A 10,845-nucleotide genomic window follows, 5' to 3' on the forward strand; every position below is an offset into this window, starting at 1 on the left:
ATCACCTTGTTTTTTTGTGAATGAGTTGTCACACAAATTTTTACCAGTGAAAAGTGCACTGCTGATGTCAGTTTGCAGGCTACAGAAAAATAACAAAATTTTACCTTTTCTCCTCTTCCCCTGCTGGGGCTCAGCCTGCCAGCCGTTGTCAATCAAACACGGACACACCAATCCAGTGGCTGAGAGGAAGAGGAGTATTTCTTTCAAGCTATTTTCCTTCCTTTTAATAATAAAAAACAGTTGACAATAAATTAAAAAAACATGTTTACATTACATTTACTGCATTAAGGCATGACTAAATGTGATTTCAGTTGGCTTTTATTCCTTGCGGCGGAATCTGGCCCAGGTTTACTGCTGCTGTATTTCCAAGCCAAGGATGCTACATGCCGATGGTCAATAGTAGTGTCTGCAAAACAGGTGTTAGCAGTTCGCTGAAATAATAACTACAGGCAAATGGGGGTTCAAATTACCTACTTGGTACTAACTTCTGTCACGCCAGCAAAGACGAATGGGGTGAGGAGCAGTTCTGTTCCAACTACTGAAACATTCAGAGAGCTGCTACAGTAAGTATGATACAGTAAGTATCATACTGTAGCTGGGCTCAAGAACTCCGGGCTGCTTGTCCAAATTCTACTGGAAGGCATTATTTGAAGAAAACAGTCTGGCTGGTGTTTTCCACTAGCAGGTCCCCTGGAAACTATTCGGAAAGATACGAAAAATTGCTCCGAAATAACCAATCATAATTTGATTTATTGGCTGCCAGGAGCGAGGGGGCGAGGAAAGTAACTGTGGGTGAGAAACAAAAAGGAAACACTAAGGAATTAAGCTGATATGTGAGAGTGATATGGGAACAGAGGAAAGCCAGATGTTTGATATAATCCCTTTTGCTTGTTAGTTTGTGAGCCCATTGCCTAATTGATGCTGCCTGCTTGCACACACATGTTGGCTAATGCTTTGGCCAATGTACGTGAATGAAACTCAAATTAACCTGAATGTCCGTTTTTGATTTATTAGCCGGACAACTTCATCTTCTTGTTGTATTACTTTGATATTTTTTCATCCACATTTAAAATTTCCTCCCCCTTATTATCGTTTTGGTACTCGCTTTTAGTTAGGCATTTGGATTTAGTTGTTTATTGCTGTTGGGCAAAGCTTATCCTCATAGTCATCCCTATTTGATCAGTTCAGTCAAAACAGAAACAGGGTATTTTGCACCTGATTCTGATTTTCCCCAAACTCAACACATGCGTGGCACGCGGCCAAGGATGGAGTTGCATAAAAACCTCCAAAAACAAAACAAAAAATGACACAATATATGACAAAAGGAGTCTGTAACTCATTTGTGACAGTCTCTCTCCTCTGAGCTGCCGAGTAACACACTCGTGGGTGACAAAGACAGGCAGTGCTCTCCTTTATAGCAGGAAATCAATGTTCTTCTCCTAACCACAAGTGACGACTTTGTCTCTGTTCCTGAACACAGATTGTGTTGTTACAGATTCTGTTGTCATAGAGGAGGTCATTTGATGTCAAATGAACTATTTGTACTTATTGCCGCTAGCATTTTCTTTTTAACACAGACAAATAACATTTTGTTTTCCTACAGCATATTTAAGGGGCCTGCTCAACTGCAGCAAACACAAATTTATGGAGGGAAGCGTTCAGCTACTGCTACCTTAACTATAACCACTGAGCCAGCTAATTTTACAGCCCAATAGAGGAGGACGCCATTAATGTTTACCTCTCACACTGTCACAAGCATTGGCCTTTCAGTCATGAGTAGATGCACTCTTCCTTCTGCATGGTGATACAGTTGGCTGGTGTATTTCATTAGAAAAAAATTAGTTCCTACATCAAACGTCTCACAGCAAAGTCTGTGGATTATGTTGAGTAGCCGTGTCATGATTTCTGTGAAGAGACATTGCTGTTGAGCTTTTGAAATATATTTTTTTGGCGCTTTGAGCACCACAAACCGAGTGCCATCTAGTTCCATTCTGCTGGAGAGAAGGCAGACATCTCTACAGCTGATATCTCCAACACTCGGCAACTCACACCAAAACAATCTAGATAGATAAATAGAACTACAAGAGAAAAAAATATGCATTTTGATTTTTGGGGTGAAGTGTCCCTTTAAGTGGGATAAACCACCCATTCATTCACTCTCCCTCACACTCTCACATACACACTCACACAAACACATTATAGCACATGAACAGACACACCAACCGCTGGTTGTTATGCACAGAGGTCAGGTGACTCAGTGCCGGTGTCTCTGGTGTGTTGTGACACAGCATGTGAGAACAATATTATCCACACATGCAGACACACCTCTCATGTGTTCCTCTGCCAAAACCTTTGACATGTACTGTTTCCTTCTGATCTTTGGTAATGATGCGAAAGCAAAAGCACATGGCGAAATTAAATTTTACAAGAGAGTTTAATTCTCCCTCATCATCCAGTGTTATATATCCTTTTGTGCTTTTATTCTGTCTAAAGAGAGAAAAAAAACTCTTAATCTGCCTCACTTGTTTACCTTGTGACCTCAGACCAACTGTTCATAAAGCCATTATGATTCCAATTCACTGATGGAGGACACGCAGCACACCGATGAAAACATCTGCTCACTCCTCCTCAGCAGAAGATGCTTAAGTGACTTCTTTACAGCAGTTGCATGACTGTTTATTATTATGTTCCCCAACATCAAACGCGATGCCTCTCCAATCTGGAATGATTCAATGGTCCAATATGAAAAATCATAATTTCTGGAATGTAATAAAATTTCTTCCAGATACAACAATTGGGCAATTCCTAGTCTTTCCAAACAAGCTTAACTGGTATTGTAGGAATTAGGTTATTATCAGTTATTAAAGTTTTCCAGGTTTCCCCTGCTTCTCTTTTTTTTCCTTTCAATTTAGACTTTAATCCTGATAAGAGCTGAATAGAAAAGGAAAAAGGAGCAGTGCTGTGAAAAGCAATGGCGCTCAACTGCTCATTTACTTTCATTCCCCTTCCCAGCAAAAGCTGCTCTTGTCTTTTATTTTGGTAGAGATTTGTGTATTAAGGAGTTCTGGATGACTTGCTGTGCATTATTCCATCCCAGGAGCTTTGAAGGTGCAAGGACTGGCTGCACGTAAGGTCACCACAGGATCTCCCCTTAATAGTTGCAAGCTGTTGGCTGAATTCGGAGAGGCTGGGAGGAGAGGAGGAAAGGGAACGGAGTATGCCTTTCTGAGGGTTGCCTGCGCAAGACGCTTTTGTAGGTCCCCCCTTGTTCCCCCCCTCCCTAGTTTGGAAGGAATTCCTTTCCTGGATGCTGGAAGCAGTACGCAGAGGGCACCGATTATATAGTTATACGGCTTGGCCTCTTTAAAACAACTTTTTCTAAATGTGCCTGTAGGTTTTTTTCTGTCTGCGTTGGTGGTGAGGTCTTGTGTAAGCGCTGAGATTCTTCCTAGTTCCTCACCCCTGTTTACAACTCTCAGTCTGGCACAAGAATGCTCAATACGTGACTTGCTATGTGTCATGATTGATGTTTGTGTCTTAGCTGATGGTCCGTGATAGCCACAGCTGACCACTTAACCTCCCTGTCTCTGTGGTTCTCTGATTTTTTGGCTGTTCCCAGATTTACATTTAATTTATTTCTATACAATCCAAATAAATCACAGTTTTAACAGTCCATCTTTTGGAAATATTACAGAGACATAGTTTTGGATGGATTGTATGATGTTTATCAGTGGTGAATAATAGGTTGTTTTTTTTCTCTAATTTTCAGCCTTAACATGGTCTACATCAAATATTCACATAACAGGATGCCAAAAGCACATGCCAGCAACAGCTCTTTATTTTTTAAATGTCTGAGGGCAGCTACTTTATTTCCCGTTGCCAAGGCTCTGTCAGGGCAGTTAAAAGGGAGGAAGGGGCAGAGGTATAGATAGGAGCAGGCGCCCCCACATGCTGTAGAGGGATTTTTTTGGTCATGGCAGTAACCGTTGCTTTCTTACCTTAATATGCTTCTTGCCACTATCATGTAATGCTCCTGGCAAATCACTGAATAAGCAGCAGCATGCCATAGCTCCCGTTATTCACAGCTTTTCTGTATCTGTATGTGGGGAGTAGGGTGAGGCCAAAGGGTGGAGGGGGCAAAATGCATCTGAGTGAGAGGGGAAGGAAGGATAATGTGAAGGGAGGAGCAGAGGGCTTTTCTACACAGCTGAGCAAAGTTGGGTGGGGGTGAGGTTGCGGGGTTTAAGTACCTTTTTTGGCTGTTTGCTGATGCCAAGTGCTCGCACTTATTTTGCCAGACTCAGTTATGTGTTATTTTTTTCTTAACTTGCACTTTCTCTGTCCTAATCATATCCATTAAAGCCCCACCCCAGCCAGTGTTACTTCCTGTTTTTCAGTTTGCGTTCTTTCTCAAACAGAGAATGGGGCTGTGGTAAAGAGTCAGACGTAACAAGAATTAGCATGGATGGCGATAACGGTCTCTCTGAAGTTCTGAAGTGAATATGAAAGAAGATGAATCAAACATTAGCCAGAATTTATTAACTTATTAACGACACTTCGCTTAACAATTAAACCGACAGTTGACATGGGCAACTTGTTTATTTTGCTGGTTTCTGTAATGCCAACAAGTTAATGAAATAGTTACTTCACCCCCCAAATGACCATTTAGATCAGTTACTCACTTTGTGTTACATTCAGAATTCATAAAGACAACTTTTGTCTTGTATCCCTCTGGGGTACAAAGAATCAAAAATTGAGAAAATTCATGATGAATAAAGGTGGCAGTATTAAAACTGTATTAAAAAACTATAAAACTGTATTAATCAGAGACCATCTGATAATTTCAGGCGTGATACAGCAATCAGCGACTTAAACAACACATTTTCACTCCGACCTCGTCACATGGGACACCAAGTTCTTCTTTCAAAATACACTTCCGTTTTCACAGGAAATTTATCATTTACATACAGTCTCTTTCAAAATAAACACACTACATTGGTAAAACAGCACAAATTGATGGGGTTTTTTTGCCTTTAACAACAAATGCACGTGGTTGGGTTTAGGAAAGAGGAACTGGGTTGGGCTTAACAATCTTACAGGACGTAAAAACTGCTCTCCAGGGTGAAAGTCCGTGTGTGTTGGACCCATCCACCTGCCCTTCTATAACTTTCGTCATTTGTGTCCCACGGGGTTTCATCCTGGCGCTGTTGAGCGCCATTAACCTATAATGGCGACCAGCCACATAATATGCTGACATTAAAGAATGCCTTTTTTGTCAGTGTCTGATGCCATAAGTGCCAAAGTGCCAGATTTTGACAACTTCAGAGTGAGGCCAGGTTGACTTAAATCAAATGTCGACCAGGGGCATAAAGTGACGGGGCCAATTACCCCTTTTCTACTTCTTACCCTCCTACTTCCAGTGCCCTTGCTGGGACCACACCCATCTTTGAACTCTGCCTTCATTTTGATCTCAACTACACACCTATTAAATTTTTTGACTCCATCTTGAACAGTTGCAGTTGTCGGTTGTTGAACAGTTGTCCACATTTTGTACAGGTTTTACAGCTAAGGTTTTATCGTCAAAGACTATAGAATTTTTTGTCAGTCATCACACTTGGCTCAGTGATTTCAGTGACTGATTTATTTAACATTTGATTTTAACTTGTGACACGCCATGTTAGTCAGCCAAAGCACAGCTCACTGTGTGTTTCTATGCGTACCATTTGCTTTGCAGTTTTTTATATTGTTCGTTCTCTTACTCTTGTAGAAAGAAATGCTTGCATTCTGGATTTATAGATATATATTTATTTATTTTAAAAAAAAAACTTTAGAAGAAAGCAAAGTTGTACTTTATTCTAAAATCTAAAATCTTTGTTAATATTTTTTTGAAAAGTGACAAAAAAGTTGCTAGTCATAATTCACTCTAATACCAACTGTTATTGGCTAATCAAAGGTGTGTTATGCATCCCTAGATCCCTAGGCTTGTGCCCCTTACACACTTTCTTCGCTTTAAGCACAGGCTGACACGCACATACTGCACACACAGAAATGAGAGGAACTCTGTGTTATTTTGACCTGTTCCTGAGATGGAAGGATGGGGCTCTGACAAGGTCTGCGTTCTTCAGAAGGGCTTTCATGTTGCTGTTAGTGGGTGTCCTCCCCCAGCCCTCCTCCAGCCCTGGGACATGGGGCAGCATGAGGGCCCCCAGGCCCACAAGGCCAGTCAGTCCCATTTCCCAGCCACCCTGAGAGAACCTCAAGTCAGGGCCAGATGTGGCAGCTGGCCCAGCCACCCTGGAGGTCAAGGTCAAAGGAAACCATGTCAAATTTGCCACCCACCATCATTCTCTAGATAGAGAGATAAACAAAAGTGGCCTTGGAAGGGAAGTGAGGTGTAATGGGAGGGGTAGTGGGGATGTGTGCCGCAAGAGAGTGGAGTAATAAAGCAAGGTAAAGTAAGGTGGAGACTGCAGAGAAGACAAAGTGAAAGTGTGAAACAGAGAGATAGTGTAATTAAACTGAGAAGGAGTCAGGTGGGAGCGAGGAGCCCCGTGTTCTTGGCTTCAGAGTGCCACAGAGGAAACACTGTTCATGCGGTTGACAGCTGTTTCTGAAGTGTGTCCGGCCCTCGGCTTGTAAAGTCGTCACATGTAGGCCTCATTTTCTCAGAGGAGTCTGGGCACTGCCCACCTGGCCCTCACATTAGGAACCCCCCACCCCCCAACACACACACAAACAACTTATTTTATACCCTATTTCAAAGGGGAGCCTGCGTCACTGCTCCTCAGTGACTAGCATGCTCCCCCATGTCATTCCACAGACCTGCTGTCTACAACTCCTTCACTCTCACAAACTATTGGTGGTGTTTCCTGTGTGTTGCATTTACCACCAACTATAACATTTTACCTTTACTTTACAGCGCTATTCAAAGCAAAATTCAAAGAAAGAGATAAGTTGTAAAAAGGGCTCATTATTTTTTTGTTGTTGTTTGTTTTGTTTCTTAAAAATCTTAGAAAATCCAATTTTAGATAACTTCATATATATATCCTATTTGCAAAACAGTGCTCAGTAGTTTTAACTATTTTTTTAGAAACAGGATCAGAGATTCATAATCAGCTGCTTATTCTTCATTTCTACACATACCTCTCTTCACTTTCTATTATTGGAAAATTTTCTAAGCTGAGGAACTTTTTTAATCATGGTCTGAATCTTTTTTTATTGGGAAACACAGCAACCTTAACATAGATTAGAACATTAAAGGGGGACACCACCTGAATTAAGAACTCCAATATGTTTTATCCATGGCATAGGAAAGTGCAATCAATATATGTGAAGATGAGCCACTCTCTCTCAAAGCCAGAGACCAAAGAAGTAAGTCTCAAACTTGTGATTACTCTGGAGCTGCTGATTTTATGGACCCAAAGAATGTTTGTTTTCTTATTTATACCCAAATGAGCTTTATTCTATTGTAGTGTTCTCAGTTATGGAACAGAAAGTGTACCCATATACTCAGAACATTACCCTGGGTGCTCTCAGGGGCATCTAGAACATCTGTCCCAGTTCTATGTCTGAGGAGCAGTTCCAGACTTTACAGTCGATGACATCACAGATTTGAGTTTTAGCACTCTAATTTTTGGATTTGGTGGAGAGTTCATGTTTACTCATATTTTTAGACTGTCTTAGACCATAGGAAAAGCACGTATGGCATTTGAAAATGGGCTTAGTTCTTGTATTCATCAAGATCAAAATCAGTTTAAAAGGTATTTTTATGTGAAAATCATTTAAAAAACGAAAAAGAAAACAATTAGCCTTAGTCATACACAATCTGTCACACATGAATTTGGATAAACATGTTTACTCAACCACTTAGGAAGTGAGTCAGCTTCAATATTTGACATTGATGGTGAGCAGTATAATGAACACTATTGTTATGGATGCATCTTTTAGTGGATGGGAAATTCTCATTTCTTTCTCATTCTAATGCTAATGCATTTAGTAATTACCTGACTTACCCTCCCAGATAGTATTAGCTTATGATGCAATTTGTTTGATGGCATTACAGTAGTAGTCTGGGTAATTATACAGCAGCTTCTCCATATTCAGATAATAGCCCCATGACCCTCCCCTGGAAACGACTCCTCCCATAGCAGCCAGACAGCTTTCACTAATAGCATTGAACTAATTGCTGTCTTTGGCATGAGGCATGCTGTCAGCTTAGTATCTGTGTTGGTTCCAGTGGCCAGTATTGTTGTTACATTTACATTATATACAGAGATCCATTGTGCAAAAGCGGCAATACCACTCAGACCTAACAAGAAAAAGCGACACCGCAGGCCCCCACAGATTGATCTGATAAGCCACCAGGACACAATTGCAGACATGCCCTTGGTCTGCAGCCTGCCTTCCATGACTTGGACCACATGTGTTCCTTGTTTGGCCTGGACACATTTTGTGTACCCAAACAGCTGAAGCAGGCCCCCTGAGAGGCAAGCAGACAAGGCAGCAGCAGCTGGTGCTGGTGACGCATTGCCAACGTTATCCTGTGACATCAAACGCTAGGGGCGATGGCCAATGATCTTCCGGTGCTATTTTCACCTACAGTTCACTTTGACATCAGATAATCAGAGGAACTGAGATATCAGTTTCTCTCGTGATATGTTATGGGTCTTCTATGAACGCTATATGCACCATAACATTTCCAACTAGGACTTAAAGTAGACTCATGGCCTTAAAGGACATAATAGTGTCACATACATCTATACCCTGACAATAATCTTTCTTACTGGCTGGCAGGTGTCCTTTATTTTCTTGCAGCTGCACACCACCAACACTATGTTTTCATCTTTTGTCATTCTAAATTGATACCACATTATTAGCAACACCATGGAGGTTTCAGTGCCTGACAGTTCAGATCCAAGTTTAGGTACACTGTGTACACAGAGTTTGTGTACCCACTACAAATGAGACAAATGGCCTAATGAGAACCACACCGATTGAATTTCAAACCTGTTTGATATTTGCAAGAATCTGGTCTACATCAGCTACGAGGAGAGAGAAAGAGAATGAGCTAGCTTGTGTGTGTGTGTCTGTGTGTGTATAACTGACAACGGGAAAAATGGGGAAAGCGAGGTGATGTGTATGCCCACTAGAAATATTATATATTAACAACTGTAACAAAATCCTCAGTAACATTGGACAAAAACCTTGCAAGCTACTGCAGGGTTAGCAAGTTAGCTTGCTAAGTAGGTAGGCTATGCTAAGTAAGCTTGCCAATAGGTTAGAATATTGTTCACTAACAAAGAGTAAGGATAATAGCATTTTTTGGTCGCAAATTCCTGCAGTTAATACATTTTCCTTCCTTTTTTCATGTTGATCCTGGATAGGTTTGGTTGGGTTTATCCAGGACCATCATCATCATCATCATCATCACAATGATTCTGCATAATTTGTTTGTGTTGACTTTTACATACAGTACATAGCAGTGATGGTCCTGGATCAACATCAGTGATTCTATTCAGTATCAAAATGCCGATGATGGTCCTGGGTCAATAAACAACTTACCCAGAATCAAAGTGATGATGATGGTCCTGTACCAACATAAACAAATTATCCAGGGTCAACATGACAATGATGGTCTTGTATCAACTTAAACAAATTATCCAGGGTCAATGTGACGATGATGGTCTTGTATCAGCTTAAACAAATTATCCAGGGTCAATATGACGATGATGGTCTTGTATCAACTTAAACAAATTATCCAGGGTCAACGTGACAATGATGGTCTTGTATCAAACAAATTATGCAGGATAGAGATGATGATGATGGTTCTACATACAAATTATCCGGCACCAACATTGCAATGATATCCCTTCATCAATACAAGCACCACAATCTTGCAAAAAAGAAAAAAAAAATGAATAGGATATTAAAAAGGAGGGAAAAAGGTGTCCTTTGCAGGTCTTTGCAACTGCAAAATGTCATTATCCTTATTCTTTATGTTAATGAACAATATTTTTGCCTATTATCAAGCTTTCCTGTTAGCATAGCATACCTAGTTAGCAAGCTAGCTCCCTAATATTCTTGTCTATCGGCAAGTTTACACGTTAGCATAGCCAACCTAGTTAGCAAGCTAAACCGCTAACCCTGTAAAAGCTTACAAGGTTTTTGTTTAGTGTTACTGAGGATTTTGTTTAATTGTACTAACTTAAATGTGGAAAACAGAGGGCTGTGACTGGTTGATTGCAGTGTTGTTCCAGGAATGTGATGTGGGGTGTTGATCCAGGAGCATGCCCTATTTGGCAAAATCATGCCATGTGCTTGTTAACTGCGGTCAAACTGTCAACCTAGGCAGTACTAATCAAATATGAATTATGATTCTGTTACAGCATTGCCTTTTTCTCACCTCAGATGTTTTAAAAAAACATATTTTGGTGTACTGTTTAGCTGTAAAATGAGAACACTTACTCCCGCCATGGGCAATGCTTGGTTTTGGCTCACCTTTTTTCAACATGGCGGCCGGGTCACAAACTTTACAGCTGTATTAGAGACTCCTCAGCTCTGATTGTTTTTTTTCTTCAGCTTCAGTTAATTCTTGCTAATGCAATTGACCTATGGCTAAGCCACACCCCCCTCCACTCACTCAGATAAACTATCAACATTCAGTGACCAGCGCTATGGCAGGTGTCACAGTACACAGCATTTCGCAGGAGGCAATTGATGATTTTTGGGGACATAACGATCAGATGTCATTGAGAAGTAACCAAAAGGGCCTAAACTACGCATTGGAGGGATATATTAATCATTTTATTGTTGAGAAGGTCGATGAAAAGCTTAAATTACAGGCCA

At 40.8% G+C, this 10,845-nt stretch overlaps 1 protein-coding gene across 2 annotated transcripts in view; it reads left to right on the plus strand.

Annotated features, from left to right (window-relative positions):
- The window catches only part of pappaa (pregnancy-associated plasma protein A, pappalysin 1a), a 119,052-nt gene that overhangs the window by 101,283 nt on the left and 6,924 nt on the right, over positions 1–10,845 (plus strand). The gene's annotated exons all lie outside the window — the stretch shown is intronic.

The sequence above is a fragment of the Epinephelus moara genome, chromosome 9, assembly GCF_006386435.1.
Source record: "Epinephelus moara isolate mb chromosome 9, YSFRI_EMoa_1.0, whole genome shotgun sequence".
Taxonomy (NCBI): Eukaryota; Metazoa; Chordata; class Actinopteri; order Perciformes; family Serranidae; genus Epinephelus; species Epinephelus moara.